This window comes from Rhincodon typus, chromosome 4 (genome assembly GCF_021869965.1).
Source record: "Rhincodon typus isolate 14 chromosome 4, sRhiTyp1.1, whole genome shotgun sequence".
Classification (NCBI taxonomy): Eukaryota; Metazoa; Chordata; class Chondrichthyes; order Orectolobiformes; family Rhincodontidae; genus Rhincodon; species Rhincodon typus.
In genome coordinates, this window is record NC_063335.1 from 49,729,260 (window position 1) to 49,737,676 (window position 8,417).

The following is an 8,417-nucleotide window of genomic DNA, read 5'->3' on the forward strand; positions in this document are numbered from 1 at the left end:
TTGAACTGAAAGCTAATGCTGTTTTTGTTAAGTTCTGTTTTTGGTTTGAAGCCTTTTTGTTGGGGCTTGATGTCATTTTTGTCACTAAAAGTTGGCATTTAACCCAGAGCAATTGTGTAGGTTTTCCCCTCCGACTCTTCAAAGTCAGTTGGAGTAACAAAATGTACTTCCATTTAGTATGGTATCTTGTTTGTAGAATAACTTCTGTTGTTTTTTGGATTTTAATTGGTACTGGAAGGTACAATTTTCCTGTGGTTACATCAAGACCCAAACAGTAAACTCTTCTGTGGCACCTTGCACCTTTTCAGAACATGAACTGCAGTTTTTGCATTGCATTTCATTTTTTTGTAATTGACTCCCAAAAACTAGCCAGTTCTTTTCAGTACTTAAAAGACAATGGAAGGGGTGAACTGTAACAAGCCAGTGCTGAAGTTAACTGTCTAGTTGTGTCTAATTTCTTTTTTTTTCTGGCTTTGTATTTAAGATGCTGATTGACTATTGTCACCTTTTGAAATTCAGTTATGATTTTTTTAAGTTTGAAATTTGCAGACTGCTACAGCAAATGCCAAATTCAATCTTCAGCATCCTTGAAGGGGGATAAAATCTAGAGAAATGAAAAGTAGTTTAGTTTTGGTGGTTTTAAAAACAATTCTTTGTATCCAATAGGCCTTTAAGTCCATCTTACAAAATGTATGCTAATTTGTATCAATTTATTAATATTAACATTTAAGTTATTCTACATTAAGTTGAAAATTGCATCTTGTATTACTTGGACCTGATCTAAGTATAACTTAAAGCAAATTTGTTTTAATTTTAAGACCTTAATGAGTATTCAGATACTTTGTGGTTGAGATTAAACCTAGTTGACATTTGAATATTATTTTGAATTGACTAATTAAATGTTGCATGTTTGATTGCTGGACTTCTACGCTAGTCTGGAATGGGTTTGTATGCAAAAATTAGATAAGTTACAATTGAGGTATATGCAGTTATTTATTTCACTTTATTTTGAGCTGTGTATTTGGATTAGCTCATCTTTCTAAGTCAATTGCTTACATTGCTGGGTCACCTAGACCAGGGAAGTATCAGAATTGAGATTTTTGAATGTTTAAATATTGCACAACTACCAACTCAAATGTTGCCTCAAGGTGGGGGAAGGAAGAAAGAATGGGTAGGTGCTCCTGATTACTGTCCTAGGATTCATAAGTCCATGTGAGAGCATGGGAATTGAGCACCTCCAATTATCATTAATTTAGTCTATAATCTTAAGTATCTCCCAAACCTTTTCCCACTGACCCTGTTTTGATTTGAAAATTGATCCCTCAGTGGTAAGGGCACATGTTGAGAGCAGGGACACAGCAAGTACGTCAGTTACAACTTGGACAGGAAAACCATGGCAGCCATTGTTTGAGCCCAGGACACTCAGATTTCAGCTTGCAGCCCCACTATAGGAAGCTATGTCTTAATTACCTAAGAGAATTCTGAAATCATGGAATGTTTAAGTGTGAACCCATTGTGGTTTACTTGTTTTCCTGCTCAGATTTCTAGTTTACTTTCTTCTCAATCTTGCACATTCCTTATACTCATTTGAAGATCAACAAATTTACTTGGGAAAAATCTTCAGTATTTTTGTGATAAAGAAGCTACTTTCTAAAGACTTAGTCTTATTCTTCACAGAAGTTTGATTAAAATTAAGGGGAAGTTCCTTGGCACTTTTGCAAATTAAAGTTCAGTGATCATATTGTGACCTAACTAAACAGCAGAGACTTGCGTTTCAAAAGTTTGAAAACTTTAATGTATCAATTCTGATTGAAACGTTCCTTTTTTAAATATACTACTTTTCCTCCTTGGCAAGAATAATTGTGCCTTTTTGTTAGCTTTTATTTTGCTGTACTTGAATAGTCCAAACCATCAAGACTGAAGTGAGATTTTATACAAAGATACCTGTTCAGTTAATGCAACTTGTGGTAATGCTAGTTTTCCTACCTGTGAGCCAGGGGGCCCACATTCAACTTTTTTCTGCTCCAGATGTTTAGAAAATATCTAAACTTGATGCAAATCAGAATTTTTTTGCCATTGATTTTTTCCAATTTTGCAATTCTTTTTATTCCTAGTCTTCCATTTAGTAGATAACTGATGTATAGCTTTCCTGTGACAAAATGTCACTAACCTTTCTACACAAAGCAGTAGCAGTTGATCTGTAAGTCTTGCAGCCCTTTTCAGTTCTTGTCGCAGGATTGCAAAATAGTGACCATAGTCTTTCAGATTTCATGTTGGCAGTCAATTGATATTGTATTGGAGATGTGAAAATGGAAAACAGCAAGCCTCAATATGGACTCTGTTTTGGTACTTATTCCACTAGTGAATAATGGGAAAAACACTTTGGACAAGATTTATAACATTTCTTTTCACTCCTTGGGATATGCTTCCCAGGTTGCTTGGTTTCAGTATTCTACCTCATTTATGTTTAGTAATTCAATTTTTAATTAGCATTAAAATGTGTGAAAGATTAGAAATTCTAGCTTTTGAATCCATTAATTTATCAATCCTAATTTGCTTTGTCTGGTGTTGAAAAGAAGGTTTTGGGTGTAGTATTTACTGGGAATTTGTTTTGTCAATGCATCCTCAGACAGTTGAGGGATCTAATATTAAAAATAGAGCAAGCTGACTGTCAACACCTGTTAGATGATTGTAATACTGTTTATGGAAGATGCAAGAAAATAGAAATCACAGCTCGCTTAGGACTTTCTGGGGTCATTATAACGGTCTCAGTTCTGGAATTGATGCACTGAAAAAGTTGCTGAGAGGCTGGTGTTAATATTATTAATGTTTAAGAAATCTGAAACTTTGCCTCTTTAGTTCTTCAAAATCTTAATGGATCTTTATTGCATATTAAAATTAACTTGCAACCTCTCTGAAGCAGCTGGGGACTTGAATATGTGGTACAAGTGTAGTGATACAGGTATTTCTCCCATAAAATGATAGTTGTACTCTGGTGATTTCCTATAGTGCAAGTCACAAAAGAAAATCAAGTTAAATGGCTATACCTGTACCACAAAGTTCATGTCCACTATTCAATCATGTTCCAGTAAATTCACATTAACAAAACATGTATAGCAGAAATACCTGTCCTGCCATTGAACACCCCTCCCCTTTCACTTGACACTCCAAGGCAGATCAACTTAGCATTTGAGTCCTCCTTTTCCTTAAATCTTTAAGATTCATATGTGGGAATTAGTCCCAGCAAAACAGTTCAGCACCATGCTCTGGAATTCACCGATTTCCCTTCAGTGTTCCAGGTATTTGCCATGCATAAGATTTTGTGGGGACCTTCTTTAAGGTTTTTTTGCTTTAAGGGACCCTCCTAAATGCTTTACTGAATTTGCTGACTTCTGTAGCTTCAGGACATGTGGCCTCCCTAGAAGTCTGCACTGGATGTAGAGGATGAGAAAACATCCTTGACTTCCAGTAGTCATTGTCAAACAACAACCAAGCTAACTATTCCTAGACCTCCAACTGCAGTAAGGTTGCTAGTAATCCTTAATAAAAGTCAGTCTTATCCTGAATTATCAACTCCAATAGCAAGCTGTTTCATGCATGATAGATGCAACATTTGGATTGACTTTATCTGAGATTTGGGGTTAACAAGCTGCTTATTACACAGGACTCTTGCCAGCTTTTTCAAACAGTGAACAGACCTGCCTGCTGGCTATGGCATAGCTGAATTCCAAGACGTCTCAACACATCTCACTAAGCTGTAATCACCACCAGGACAAACATCCTGCTTCCAGGTTCTATCACAATTACAAATTAACTGCCTTTAATTCTGAGAAGCTGTTATTTATGGTCTCTAGGGAATGACCACAGCTGTCATGTTTGTGGTTCTTTAAGGCAATCTGCTGTTTTGACTTGTTTGAATTTTCAGTCTGAAACAAGTTAGCCTTTTTATTTTGTAATTATCTTAATTCTGTGGTTTGCCAGTCTCTAGATTCTTTACTGGAGTTTTCCCCATCCTTTAATTTTCGATTATCAAAATGCTATGGTGGTATCGATTTGTCACAATGGGAGACTCATCTAATGTGCTCAGACAGAGATATCACTTGACCCACCTTGAACATACACTGACATATTACTGACTTGGTTCTGAAGGGATAGGAGGAAGGCATCTAACTCCCAAGTTCTGCCGTTATAGTGGGTTTTGGCTGATCTCTCAACTTGTATCTCACGGACCTCATTTGATTTGTTTCAATGGAATGTTTAGGTTCTCGGTTGACTTTTAACGTTCTAGATTTTAATCAACCCTTGGATGAAGTGCTTTCTCTTTTCACTTCTGGTTCTAAATTTAAAGTCATTCTCTGTCCTGCCCAATCAGAAGCTAACTGATGAATGATGTGTGTTTTGGGGGGCGAACTGTGGCGGAGAAGAGGGTGGGTGGGTGCAAAGGTTTTAGACTACCTCCAGTTTTAAAGGTTGGCATTAGAATTGCAAAATCTAGAGAACAAAGTCAGTGGTACACAAGACGGTCTTCCCTAGGAGGTCTTTGTTGATTCCACATTCCCTGATGTGTCCTGGTATCTTTTTTTTCCCACGTGGGTGTCTTTGGCTGAGCCAGCATTTACTGCCTCTTCCCTAGTTGCCTGTCAAGGTAGTGGTTAGCAGTCACCTTGAATCACTGAAGTCCATGTGCTGTAGGTTGGCCCACAATGCCTTTAGGGAGGGAATTCCAGGATTTTGATCTAATGACAGTGAAGGGATGATGAGTGGCTTGGAGGGGGACTTGTAGTTGGTGGTGGTCCCAGTATTTGCTGCCTTCTCCCTTCTAGATGGGAGTGTTGTGTGGAAGGTGCTGTCTGAGGAACTTGAGTTTCTGCAGTGCATCTTGTAGATAGTAGTAGTGTGTACTAAGCATCAGTGGCTGACAGATGTTTATAGATGTGGTGCCAATCAAATGGTCAGCTTTATCCTGGATAGTGTCAAGCTTCTTGTGTTAGAACTGCATCCATCCAGCCAAAGGGGGAAAATTGCATTGCACTCTTGGCTTGCACCTTGTAGATGACTGACAGGCTTTCAGGAGTTGGGCAAGTTGCACTCTGCACTATTCCTGGCTCCTAACCTGCTCTTGTAGCTATTGTGGTGAGTCTGTGATAGTGGGACATTCAGTAATGGTAACACCATTAAATGTCATGGCACAGTGGTTTTCGTCTAATGGAGATGGCCAGTGCCTGGCATTTGTGGCATGAATGATATTTGTCAGCATTTGAACATGAACTACTTTAGTATCTGCGGATTTGCAAATAGTCCTGAACATTGCACAACAAACAAACCTATTTCTGACCACGGACGGAATGTCATTTAAAGATGATTTAGGCTTGGGAATGCTACCCTGAGAAACTCCTGCAGAGATGTCCTCCAACAACCATAACCATTTTATGTGCCTGGTATGACTACCTCCAGTGGTGAGTTTGCCCCTGATGCCCATTAATTCTAGTTTTAGTAGGGGTCCTTGTGTCATTCTCGTCAAATATGGCCTTGATGTCAAGGGCTGTCATACTCTCTCCTTACCTCAAATTCAGTTCTTTTGTCCGTGTTTGAATCAGTGTGAGGTCAGTCCAAAGTGGAACCCAACTTAATATCACTGAGCAGGTGCTGCTTGATAGCACTGTCGACACTTTCCATAACTTTACTGATTGAGAGTTCACTGGCATGGTAACTCGCTGGGGTGGATTTGTCATGCTTTTCGTATACAGGACATACCAAGGCAATTTTCCACATTTGAGTAAACGATGCTGTTGTAATTGCACTAGAAAAGCTTGGTTAGTGCAGTTAAAAAGTTCTGGAGCATGAACTCATCGCTGGGATACTGTTCAGACCTATTGCTGTGCAGTATCCATTTGTCTCCAACTGGTTCTTGATATTACATTGGAATGAGTTGAATTGGCTGAAGTTTGGTATCTGTAATGCTGGAGACCACTGGAGGCAAAGATAGATCATTCACTTGGCTCTTCTGGCTGATTGCTGAGAAAGCTTCGGCCGCCTCTTTCTCAGTGATGTGATGTACTGGACTTCTTCCATCATTGAGGAAGGGAGATATTTGTGGAGCTGCTGCCTCCAGTGATTTGTTTAATTGTTCATCACCATTCACGACTGGATGTGGCAGGACTGCAGAGTTTGGATCTGATCTTTTAGATGTGGAATCACCTAGCTCTATCACTATGGGAAGGAAATGGTCCTGTTTGGTTGATTTCAGGTTGGTACCTCACTTTTAGGTATGCCTGTGCTGCTCCTGGCATGCTCTCCTGCACTCTCCATTGAACAGAGTTGATCCTCTGGTTTGATAGTAATAGTTGATTGGGGGATATGCAGGATCTTGAGGTTGCAGATTGTACTGAAATACAAGTCTTCTGCTGTTGACTGCCCAGTCTTGAGTTGCTGGATCTGTTTGATGTCTGTCCCATGTAGCACAGTTACAGTGCCACACATGAAGGATGGTATTCTCAGTGAAAGTAGGACTTCTCCATAACTGTGTAGTGGTCACTCTTACCAATATTGTCATGAAAAGATGCATCTGCAGCTGACGAATTGGTAAGGATGAGATCAAGTATGTTTGTTTATCCCTCTTGGTTTCTTGCACACCTGCAGACATGGCCTAGCATCTATGTTCTTTAGGCCCTGACCAGCTTCATGAGTAGTGCTGCTGCTGATTCACTCTTGATGGACATTGAAATGCCCCACCTGAGTACATTTTGCACCCTTAGTGCTTCATCCCAACTGTTGCTTAATATGGAGTTTAGCATGCACTGTCCTTCCTTGGAAGATGAACAGCAGGAGATTCCCCTGCCCCTGTTTAACTTGACTTCATGGAGTCCAGATTCAAAGTTGAGGACTCCTGGGGCAACTCCCTCTGAACTATATACCACTGTGCTACCACCTCTGCTGGGTCAGGGCATATCTAGAGATGGTGATGGTAGTGTCTGGGCCATTGTAAGCTATGATTCCCATGAGTGACTGTGCCAGGCTGTTGCTTGAGTAGTCTAAGGGATAGCTCTCCTAACTTTGGCACTAGTACCCACATTAGTAAGGAAGATTTTGCAGGGTTGATGGGGCTGTTTCTGCCAGTGCCTAGGTCAATGCCAGGTAGTCTGTCCAGCTTCATTTCTTTGAGACTTTGTAACAATTAATATAACTGAGTGGCTTGTTAGGCCATTTCAGAGACCAGTTGAGTCAACCATGTTGCTGTGGGTCTAGAGTCACATAAGCCAGACAAAATAAGGATGGTTGATTCCCTTCCTGGGTGTTTTCTAACAATTTGACTGTTTTTTATGGTTACTAGTAGATTCTTCCATTCTGGGGATTTGAACCTGGGTCCCAAGAATGTTAACTGGGTTTCTGGATTAATAGTCTAATATTGGGTGAGGAAGTTTGTTAATCACCTGTTCTCTCCGAGTTTATGAATCAGTTTTCCCATTTTGTGACCACTTCAAAGAAAAATTGAAATGTAGTACCTCTACCAAGAGGAAGAGGTGAATTGGATTTTTTTTTTTAATAGCCCTCCTGTCTGTTACAGAAGTGTTTTTTTTTTAAATACCTCTTTTCATTTTAAAAATAGGCAGTTGTGAAGTTGGATTGAAAGTGACCAAACTCCAATTCTTTTAAGAATTAATTAAAAAGTAGTTTAATTTGGAAACATAATTAGAGTGGACTAGTTGGACTGAAGGCTCTGTTTTCATGCTGTATGACACTGAAAATGTGCTTAAGCACCATACTGTACGACACTGAAAATGTGCTTAAGCACCATACTGTACCAAGCATTTATTTAATGAACCCTCCAATGGATATGCTGAAAGCTGACCCATGAAATTCTAGTACAGTGCATTCATGCAGACCATTAACAATTTGGAGCTTGAAAGGATAGATTGAGAAGTAAGAATTGGAAATAGCCATGGCTACATAAGGACAGTGGAGTGTTTGAATTCCTTTTTAGATAAGAACTTGCATTGATATTACTTATGAATTAAATACCAGCATGAGACATATGGAAACTGTATCCAGCAACATCCTGCATAAATCTTTTCTGAATCCTCTCCAGTTTAATAATGTCCTTCCTATAACAAGGCAACCAGAACAGCACCCAGTACTCCAGAAGAGGTGTCACCAATGTTCTATAAAACCTGAACATGATGTCCCAACTCCTATACTTAAAAAATCTCAGCAATGAAGGGAAGTGTGCTAAATGCTTTCTTAACTACTCTCTCTACTTGTGAGCAAATTTCAAAGAATTATGTACATGACCCCCAGGTCTCTGTTCTACAACACTACCCAGAGCCCTCCCATTAATTGTATAAGTCCTGCCCTTGTTTGTTTTACCAAAATGCAATTTATCAAAATTAAATTCCATCTGCCAGTTTTCAGTCCATTGA